Below are 12,117 nucleotides of genomic sequence, written 5' to 3'. Positions count from 1 at the left end.
AAGTTGTTTGACCCACTTCGGAGAACTTATTCGTACCAAGGATAGGGTAAGAAACATTGTTAGGTTTTTCTCAAACTAAAAAGTTTTAATTGTGACTCACTTTCAAACATGTGAATGCATTAACTAAAACCAAATTTAGCAACGCGACGATCGAATCGATCCAAAACGCGTAAAATTTAACATAACATATATTTATAGCGAAATTAGACTAAATAAGTATCCATACATTATCGCCACAGGCCGCACTTAATAATACTTAATAATGTAAGCGCAAATTGTTCGGCTGGCTCCACTGCAAATTACTATTCTAAAATTACCACGAGACTATACAAAGAGAAATCGTTGTATGTTAATCGAATCGATCGAATAGTTCGAATAGCTGGCATCTCCTGGGGTTGTAGCCCCACATTATCGGTTTGCCTCCAAGCTATTTTGGTGAAATGTTGCTAAATTCGTTAATTGGCCATGTCGTCTATTGTCAAATGAATATAATAATGCTACAGTTTAGTGAACCGCTTTTGCCAGATGGTCTGCGAATAGACGTCTCCCAGCGGGACTTGCAGAATGCAACGAAAGCATTTAAGTTTCAAAATTCTACTCGCTCTAATGGAGTTCGCATTTCCATTAACTACATGTGAACGTTGTGTTACATAAGTTTGTTAAAATATTTTATAATAACCAGATACAATAGAATTTAATAATTTTACAATTTTACAGAATTTTAAACCTGTAATCATGTGTACTAGCAATTTTATCTTACACTATGCTTCTATATTAATATTGTTTTTATTTTTTGTTACGTCAATGAAAATTAATATTTTGACGGAGTACTTATAATTTTGTTCTCTCCACTACCTCCTCTATGCTCATTCTAAATTTCAATACCCATGTAATATAATAAAATGGTCCCAGAAGGTTAAAACATTTTTATTAAAGAAACATATAATTTAATATGCCCGTCTTTTATAACCTACTTCCATTTGTTAGCAGTATTTACATGGCTCGGGCGTGTGTGGGTGCTAGTGTGGACCCACGCTGCGGCGCGGCGCACCCCTCGCCTTTCATTAAATACATTTCCGCATATCACGCACTGTGTCATTTCCCCTCTAGTAGTGTGCATGTAACATTCTTAAATTTTTATCGATATCGATTTTATATTGTTAATTTTAGTATTGTATTATTTTATCAGAATAACAGAATTTCAACTAACATTAATCAGTGATATCATCATGACTAAATGACTCAAATTCTCATGTAAACGTAGTTTTTACATTGTAAAGATAGTAGACCTTACAAATAAAAATTACATTCAATGACAATTGATGGTTTCTTTGGAATATTAATTGAATCTTTTTTACGTCGATTTGTCCATATATTTAGGTAAATCTTAGGTTGATTTCTGTTTTGCTTACACCCGTGACGTCGATATATTTCAAACAAACTTTGTTACATCCCTCGCGGCGTAACCATGGGAAGCTATTTGCGGATTCAATCAAATCCACAGAATAGTGTTATTATCAGCATGAAAACATTCATTCAATGTAAAAGTTACTCATTTCAATAACGATTTACTTTATTCAAATTATTACTGCTAACTTTGATATCTAAAATTTTATACATTTACATAATGTTATATAAAAGTGATATATGAAAAAAGTGCTTTTTGTTAAACAGTTGATACATTACTAAAAAAAAACAGATCCTAAAGTAATTTCGATCATTTTTATTAACTACAGATTATACCTACTTATTATATTTTGGCATCGCAATGCAATCCAGATTTGAGCAAATAATTTCATCACATTGTTTCTTGTTTATAAAATTTGCTTTAAAATGTTCGTTTCATTTTGGTAACCATAGATATCGCTTCCGTTCAAACAATAGCCTTATCATCCCCAAATCTATTCGATGTGTCCGTTCTTGCATATTACAATTACCGGCATGGGACCGATACAACATCTGTGGGGATTTTAGATTCCGTTTATCTATAAACTAAATTAGCTATTATACAGATTTCGGGAATTGTTTATAATTTTGTTCCCATGCTGTTTCATTACGGCGTGTAGATGCATTTCACTCCCTCGTTTATATCCACTGGTTGCATAGGGTTCGCGTGAGGATTACAGTTTATTTGAACGTTTAATTTATTTCTCCTCGCTTAATAACATATCATTACTCTTTTTAACGTTTTTATTACCAATAACTGTTCACACACACGTCAACTGCAAGGGCTTAATAAACATCTCAACTAATTCACTTAATACGTAACGTTATACCAACAAAGAAATTGATCTGAACTGTTCTGACTATTTTTATGATAGTTTAAATATGTTTAGAATAATGACAGATAAATGTTCGGTTAAAAGAGACCCACAACGACTCTATCATACTAGGAACTTTTAGGTTAAAATATTTTTCTGATACAATAGCTTACTATTCATATACGTCTTCGTGAGCGTCGTTTATTTCTAAGGAAATCTACACAAAACCTTATCATCGCATAGAAGACTTTAAGCAAAAACTTTTAAATCTTTTGATAAAAATCGTATCAAATCCATACTTTTTTGCTGACTTGATACACAGGGACGAGACTTTACTTGTAATATTTATACAATATTATACACAAGTAAAATAAAAAAGTTTCGATGCCACCAGAAGATTCATTATCATTCAATTAAAGATGTATTGATAATTAATAAGGTCAATAAAGAATATCGAATTGTGGTTAGGAATGCAGAAAACACTGGAATTGATTGGAGTGGGATTTGGATGAGTAATAAAATTCCGAGAGTCGTTTTATGGGGTAACATTTAACGCATGATATGAGAAAGTATAAAGCATAGCATGCTAATTAGTATAGACCACCAAAGGAGTTCGTAATTAACTCCCTAGAAAATAGATTTATTGTAAAACGTTATAGTTTGAACATCTCTAATTATACTTAAATTAAAGTCGGCCATCTTGTTTTTGATCTTCTTTAGAATAAAAAAGGGGAATCAAATATAAACTGTTTTAAAGTTATTGTTATTTTACTACATAATTTTTGTTATATTTCGAAATCTTGTTGCTACCAAACTTTAATTTAAATTTCATATTGTTTCAGAATCATAAACAAAAATGAAGAAACTGAACTGGTTTTGTTAAAACAGGAAACATCTTTTTGAATACAACTTGGATATTTGAAACGACACAGCAAATACTAATGCATTGTCTTCATTCTTTCTTATTCATTGTGTTGTTACTTCTGCATCTCTTGGCTTTTTATAATACTTACAGCGAAGTGCAACGGAGTACTGAAAAATAGCTATTTGAATTTTAACACACATTTAAAATTCAAATTCATTTAGCAGTTGCGAAAAATGTTCTTGTCTCCTTAGTGTTTAAACTAAATGGAAATGACATCTGGTTATCCACTACAGACACAAAAATGACACCAGAAGTACCACCTTCAAACAAACCTTCTTCAAGCTAATTCACCAAATTTTTAGGAATCGAATATACACTAAGACGAAGTCGACATAGACAATAGCATATTTTTTTTTACAATACAGAATTTACTCTCATAACAATATTACATAAATTGCATTAAAGTATTAAACATAATCCTCCTTATCGTCGTTTTATACTTTCATTAATTATTTTTATGCAATTATTGAATTTTTAATCAGAATAATATGATTAAACATTCCGATCTTAGTAATCGTTTATATTAAAGGGCTCAAACCAATTTATAATTTTACGGGCTTTAAAATGAAAAGAAATGGTATTTAGTATCAAAACAAAACGTTCACTTGTATTCAGCTATTAGGGATTGGTCACGCTACGTGATTAATCCATAACGAACTGAATCCAAATTTTTAAATGAAATCCAATTCGATGTTTGTATTTTGTGTAAATGTATTGTTGGTTATATGCATAAATATATAATTCTAACATTTTACTGTATATGTAGAACATAATTTGCTTTTAAAAATATTCCCAATGTGCAAACTAATATAGGACCTCAACATATAAGTTAGGTCTCTATAAAAGTTAAAAAAGTAGATCTAGATGATATTTTTGTGTAAAAATATATATTTTCATTTTTTTATTAAGATTTATTTATTTATATTTGTAATATAAATATTAAAACGAAGATAAAAAGGAATGCAATCATGGAATGGATGACTACATGTCACTAACTCGCACTGTCTCAATATTTACATCAAGGGAACAAGTTCTCTAAGGTCAACATAACGTTTGACGTACAAATGAATACATTCTGACACAACAGAGCTTCCATTTTGACCGCTACAAGTGTTTGTTCAGGCAATTCTCGGGGCTTCGTCTTATGCCACCGAAGAGTGGCGCAGACCGGTTGCTTTTGTTTTATAGCTTACTAGCTGTTGTTTAGTTGCTGCTTTCAATTTTAATACAGTCCAACCAGGATAATCGAGTCTCGAAGGAACATATTTTTCTCACTCATAAAGGTTTCTCTTTAACCAGAGTTTGTCTATTATTAAGGTCGTTCCTCGAGGCCTGACACTGACTCTCGCTTACAGAAGCTTCTCGGTTATCTAGTTTTCGTTTAACCATGTTCGACTGTACTTTAAGACTCTTTTTTATGTTTTTCCGGCTACTTTAGGAATAATAAAATTAGAATGAGTGACTATTGGGTACTATAATGGGTGAGCGTCGATGGCTTAGTGGGTTAAGCACTTGACTTGCAATCTGCAGGTCCTGGGTTCGAATCCCGCCATGTACCAATGTGTTTTCGATTTTAGATTTACATATGTACATTTATCGCTAAATTATCGGCGTATAGTGAGCTGATGACTATTAACAATTCAAAACCAATATTCAACAACAACAATATACAAATTAATTAATATATTAAATATTAATTAAATAAAAACTTATCCCTATACATAAGTAACAGATAATAACCGAAAAAAAAATACAATATAAGGCACAGATAAAAAATATTACCATACCCTTTTCAAAGTAATAAACAATGTGTATTTTGTTCTGAATCATGAATAAATACATTTTGTCCTCTGCTTAATCTATTTAACGGGACAAGGGTATCATGCAAATTTAATGAGGACGGTAAAGTAAGTTAAGACTTTAAGGGTTGGAACTTCGATTTGCAAAACCGTAACAAGAGATTTCTCAATTGTTAAAACATGTGAAACTTTATATTAAAAGTATACAAAATATAATAATAATACGTTTATACGTAGAAATTTATATGTATATGATAAAATTGCAGACGTGCTTTGGCAATAATTTCACATAATTAATGAAATACTTTAGTGTGCATAATTTTATGTAGAATTTATTGTAACAATTATACAGTGTGTTAATTTTTTTTTATCATAAATCTGTGTAAAAACTGCCAGTAATCAATATCTTTAAAATTTGAAACAATTTTTTTTTTAAATTATATTAAAGAATTCGTCAACAAAATTAAGCAGCAATTAATTTTAATAAATCTAACCTTATAAAGGTTACGAATTAATTTACAATCGTCAATAGTAAATATTATGTAAACTTACTTATTATTCATAACTAACGCAGTCACAAAGGCGAATATTATACAGAAATTAATACATAAATAATCTGTTTCATTATTTACTGACGGGAAGTTTGCCCTACATCGGTTAAATCTTGGTTTATTAAAATTTAATGACACATTAGAGATGTCACAAAACCGACTGTAATCCGACTGTGCATAATTTATTCGGGCCCGATTAACCAGTGTTTATTGACTACTACCGTTCATAAATTCTATCTCACGTTTTCATTTATAATATCAATGACGTAATCTTTATTTATATTACTCGAACTCAGTAATATTAATGTCTGTGTCTGTACATTACTACAGAAAACATTTTAATGAAACGGTAGGTACTAGAATTTTCGTGGAATTTTATGATAGCAAAAAAAAAATTAAGAACTAATTCTACTTGATTTATTGGCAGCTGATTTCTTTACAATTTTTAACAATTAACTTTTTGACATATGTTCAAGTTATTAGATATCGTAAAATTTTAATAAATAATCTTTATAACACATTAAGCAATTAATTAAATTAGCAACAATTTGATTAATATAATATATAGATATACGATATTCCCGTGGAACTCAGTCTGTAGTCTTAAAGAAATAATTTAATGATTCTGCTTGCGGTTATACACTTCAGTCGACACGCAAACAAGTTATGTAAGCTAAGAACAAAATATGATCCCATTCAACTTCACAAGCCAACTGTAACTTAATAATTCAAAGTCATAAATGTTCAAGCAGGCGTTAAGACCGGGTGCTAACTGATCTAGTTTGAACTTCAACTAAACCAGATGGCGCAAGTAACGCTTTTGTTGCCATAACTAATGTAAGATGAACAATAGATTTACCCTCTTAATAAACAGTCGTAATAGTTCCAGAATTATAAATAAAAATGTCAAATAAATCCTTATGGAAAAAGATATAGATTTTTGGAAAAAGGTTGCAGAAATTCAGATGTCTATATTGTTAGGAAGAAAATCCGACACTGTGCCGGTGTATTGGCAAAACAGTAGCCTTACTAAACTGTCGACGTTTATATCACCTTACTAATCATTCTGACACTTGAGTTGGTAACGATAGCGTGCCATTTACGCCAAAGGATTCTAATTAATTATGTCTAAAAATATGTAGAAATAGTCACATAAAATTATGCCAACCATCTTCTGCACATAAAAAATTTAAGTTTTTAAGTTTAATACACTTATATTAATATTTGTTTAAAATTCTACCACATATTTTTCACCCTTAAACAAGAAAAATTTTACTCAAAAGTTCCTAAATCATCTTCAGACACATTCCGCTTGTTCGCGGTTAATTCTTTTATTTCACTGCCGCTTCCCGCGTCAACATTAAAAAGGTTTCCATCGTGTGAGCATAATATTATTATTCCTTACAGCCCGTGAGAACTCGGGGCGAGCTATTACTCATATTTTCCTCGTCGAGGGCTCGTTTTTATTGCTGGACGTGAAAAATACCAGAAATTTCATCCGGTCCGCTCAAAGTGGTCGGATTAATTCAGAAGGCACTTATTTCAAATTGGATTTCGCTCGCGTCGCGGCTCTGATGCCATCTTCATTTCCTTTTAATAGTGTCGCAAGTGACCTCCCGTGCGGTCCACGGGAGAGGTCAATGCGAGTTATGCTATCGTCACTTTCAATACACAGTTTTCTTGTTTAATTTTTATTAGCTGTCAATTTCAATGAAAATATTGATAGTACAATTATTTAGCAATTTCTAAATAATCTATCGTTGCGATCTATTTCCTGAATTAATTTCCTTGAAATCATGTGAGGTTGCTGGAGCTTTTTATGCAAAATGATTGAATACAAATTGAATGATTATTACTTTCTACATTTCGATAGTGATAAAATTATACAATGTTATCTTACAACGTAAACTTTTGTAAAATAATGATTTATTCAAACAGATATTTCTTTCATCTATTCAACATAAAGCTGTTATCTTATTACGTAAATACATTATTGGTGAAAGCAATTATACCATAAATTCCAACAGTGGCTATAAAAAAATAAAAGAAGTCTCATAACAATACCTCGACATTACCTCTTCACATTAAGAAGGCGTGTCAATAGCGTTGACCTGTATTCTGAAGAAGCCCCCACTAAAATAACAAACTATAGACAAGGCAAAGTTAAACAGCGGCTGTGTTTACACAAATGCACGTAGGTGGCACTCGGGGGCGCGAATGTCTTCGCTACCGCTGTTTCTATAAACAATTTCTTTTAATGTTGAAATCAGAAGACGGTATGAAATTTATTACATTTTTTAAACCAACATCAATACAAAAATACTGTAAAAACTAATTTAACACGTGCACGCTGACTGCAATAAAATATATGACTAAATATAAATTTCAGATTCAATTCAATGTATGCAAAAAGGCAAAAAATAAAGTTACATTTTCTTATGTGTAATTATAATCAGAAAGATAAGATTATCTTGTCTTTAATTCTAAACAAACAATTGAAAATATTATAAATATTTATGCAATAATAAACAATGTTTTAAATAGAGCAGTTAAGAAGCAAATACCACATTGTCTTCTAAACTAAGCTAAGGTTTATATTTGGGAAGTACAACAAACTATGATATTATTATAAAGAGCTACCTTTGTCTAGGGGAAAGCAAGCCTTTGTTAATTCCACGTAGCAAACTACGGTAGAGAGCGTGTGTCTCTATGTAAATGTTGCTCTCGATTTCCATTAAAAGCGTGAACGTTACAAAAGCAATGTTGAAAGTTAAGCTTTGAATGCTGTAAACTTTAATTGGACGTGAAACAAGGCGACGTTAAGTTGGCTCATTCGGTTGAAGCCGTGTAACTATTCAAGGGAAACTTGAAATTTGTAACTCAATAGAATCTTGCCTTAAACTTCAAATAATATTTAACTTTTACTAACGATATTAACTATATTATAACAGTGGTAGACGTCAATAACAATATATGTTGCACAAAGAGCAGGCTCGACCGGTGAAATATCACGACCATGAGAAGGGAAAGTGGATTTGCCGAAGGATGATTGACGCAAAGAAAGAGGATATTTCCCCTTCCTGTCCCCCGTCCTTATAATATAAAAACAATAAGGCTCCAGATGCATGTAAACGTTTGATGACGTAGGTAACATAACAAATATATTTAATTTAATTTGTAAGTTTAAATAAAATACCAAACGAATGTAATTATTGGACGCAATAATTACTTCCTCTCGGAACAGATCCTGAATGACACAGAAAAGGTTCGATCGAAACGTTCCTTTGCAAATAGACTGACATTAATTTATAATTGAAACGATTTAAGTCAATACTGAATGAATTGACACCAGAGAACTGATACAATGCTAAATTCGTCGTCTGAAATATAACTCTAATGTATTTGTAATTACCAGTTTAATTTTCGATAATCACATATTTAAGCTAAATATATCATCAATTTGAATCATGATTAGAATAATTAACAGTTCCATTTAACTATAATTAATTCAATGCGGCATAATTGCAATAAAGGCAATTGAAATAACTCGGTAATAGATCTGTATATCATATAGTGGCATAGACAATATGGTTATATAAAAAAAGCTCATTTTAACCATTCCCTAGAATTAAAGATGATGTTCATGATGAAATGAGGGCCAGAAAGACTTCAGACTGACCCTCTAATCTATACGTCGATGTAAATTGTCTACTTGTACGTCTCACTTCGTTATCTCTTAATGTTGGTGACTTGTTATTCTAAGTTATACTAAAAATTATCTCTTAACATAATAGAAATATTCGAAAATTCCTTTCCCCCCATAAATTAACAATAATAATACGTCAATGTGGATGGCTTATTTATATTTCTTTTTTGTTTTGTTTCAGTGCATCTTCGGAGCGCACTGCGTACTCCTGGCTCCCTGATACCAGGATCGAGTTCTCATCGCCGTACAGCCGCCGACAGAGCTCAAACTCCACGGTCTACGAGAGTGACTGATGGTGCGACACATTCGATCAACTCGAAGAAGCGTTACTTTGAACGGACACATAGTGCTTATCAAGTGATGCGTTACATTTAAGTGAAAGGTACATCGACTTTACTACGTAAAAATTATAATATCGTTTCTGCTAATTGTATATATTGTTTGATATCTCATTGTATAGATTAAGTGTTATCAGTATAAGTATAAGACACTGTCTTGTCTCATAAAAGTTGATGGTGTAAACTAAATTTTATATTTAAGCGTTGAAACCCATATTGTAAAAGTGTTTACAGCCTAAAATCCCAGATAAATTACTATTACATCAGAATTATTACATTAAAAATCAAAACTCAATCTTAAAGTCATCTCGTTCAAAAATCTTTAGGGAGTAAAGAAAATTTTCTCATAAATTCCTTGATATTCCCGCATCTACTTTGGCCCCGAAGAGAGCACGAAACTTTCGCGTAGTTACCCAAAAATTAATATTTATGACGTACAAGGAATATTGCGTCATTTATGGCAAAAGTTTCTACGTATAACGTTTTATCGAACTAAATTGAACTACTGAAAACATCCTCGAATCGGATATCGATGGAAAAAAAAACTTATGAATAAAATTTTTATAAATTTCACTAGTTCGTAACAAGAAGTATTCTATAAAACATTTATGTAAGAGTTAAAATACCTAATATTCCAATTCACTTTATATTCAATTTGTACTCTACTCACCGTTGGTTTCTGAGACCAAAATTATAAAATTAATCATCATCCCTGGCACTGTCGTTGTATATAGATAATACTATGATTTAAACTTTTATACGTTTACGTTTATATATGTTTAACTTTTAAACGGGGAATTTGGTCTCAGAAACCTACAATTACTTGTCTTATTTAAACACACAATAACCTAGAAACAAATACTTTAAGAAATGTAGCTATGTCCGTTATGTTTCTGATCCCAAAAAAACTACTCAGGTTAATTATTAAATGTATTTAAATTTAATAGTCTTGCATGTCTTTACTCACAGTTACCTAAGTATCTTATTCCTATTGTCTAATCGAATTCCCTTAAATTAATACATGTATAAATTCTACTAATGTAAGATATGACACCACTCTTTGTTATTACTAATGTCAATGGATAGAATAAATTGTAAAGTTAGTTAGGTAATCGATTCGCTGTGATTTTTAGTTTTATCAACGTCCGTACTATGAATTTCTTGGAAATCATTCTATATCTCCAATACTATTTATATTTAGTAATAAATTGTATTATTAAGATCGATTAATCGATAAGAATTATTTTTATAATCCCTAGTCCCAGGTTTCAAGACACACGATTCCACGTTACTGTATAAAAATGAACTTTATAACGTACATAATAAGGTAGATTATTAAGTACTGTTGCTTTTGGGAACATTGTTTTTCATTATTACGATGAAAAAAAATTGTCATTAAATATAGGATGTTTGAATTTGGAATCATTGGAGACTGTAAAAATAAGAACATAAAATATATTGACATGCTAAAGTTTAACTTTTTCGAAATATAATCCACAGCATTTCCCTTGTTATATCTTGTTTATAAATCTATACCTTAAGTCATTATTTACTATTAACTTTACCACTAACATACTCGCATCCTTATAATCGTATAATTAGTTTGGCCGGCGGCAAAATCGAATTAATTGAGACACTTAAATAAATTTATAATAAAAACCTTATACATAATAAATGCTCAATATTCATAATATAATGTAATCTTTATCTAATTAATATTATAAACTAGCTGTCGCCCGCGGTTCCGTCCGCGCGGATATATAAAAAAAATTAAGTAGTGTAGCCCACCCATCTATCCATCTACATCACATCCATCTAAACATTCGCATTTATAATATTTTTAACTTAAATAAAAAGCAGCTCTTCGAGGCATAAATTCGAAAAAATATAAATTAAAAATAAGAACTAAATAGTATCCTATGTCCGTCTCCTGGCTCTAAGTTACCTCCTCACCTATTTTCAGCCATATCGGTAAAGCCGTTCTTGAGTTATAAAAAGTGTAACTAACACGACTTTCTTTTATAGATATATAGATGCGTAAGCTTAAGTTTAAATGGATGTTTGTTAAAAGGTATCTCCAGAACGACTTAAAAGATCTCGCTGAAATTTAGCATGACGCAGTTGCGGGCAACAGCTAGTAAAAATTCAATAATGTTTCGAAATGTTATAATGTCCTATTGGTTGATTTGAAAAATATTACGAGGCTACAAACAATATTTTAAAGTTTAAAATAATACCTTTGATTCTGCCGCCGACGCACATGTCTATCTCCCTGTATATAAAGCACAAACACATACTTAGATATAATTTAACTATCCTTCAGCATTGTTACTAATTTATTTGTTTTTTCCTATCGAAGTGCTGTATTTATTTAATATTTTGTATAATTTTCAATAAAGTCATAACATTACATTGAGTCTTTTATTCCCCTTTTAAAACATAATACTTTATTTCAAGTTAAATCATATTTAGATCATTTGAAGTTACTGACTGGTAAGACAATTGTCTGTGGAATATATAGGTCCGTATTTAAAAGT

General features: G+C 30.9%; 1 protein-coding gene across 2 annotated transcripts in view; it reads left to right on the top strand.

Moving 5' to 3' along the window:
* The window catches only part of Toll-6 (Toll-like receptor 6), a 153,086-nt gene extending 141,809 nt beyond the window's left edge, over positions 1–11,277 (top strand). The window contains exon 2 of one of the 2 annotated variants that reach the window (XR_001228085.1): positions 9,424–11,277. The gene's annotated coding sequence lies outside the window, so the exon portion shown is untranslated. The remainder of the gene's footprint in view (positions 1–9,423) is intronic. The other variant, XM_013318031.1, reaches the window with a different exon arrangement.
* The last annotated feature ends 840 nt before the right edge of the window (positions 11,278–12,117 follow it).

This window comes from Papilio xuthus, unplaced genomic scaffold (genome assembly GCF_000836235.2).
Source record: "Papilio xuthus unplaced genomic scaffold, Pxut_1.1 DF826933.1, whole genome shotgun sequence".
NCBI classification, from domain to species: Eukaryota; Metazoa; Arthropoda; class Insecta; order Lepidoptera; family Papilionidae; genus Papilio; species Papilio xuthus.
This window is presented reverse-complemented; position numbering and strand designations above follow the sequence as displayed.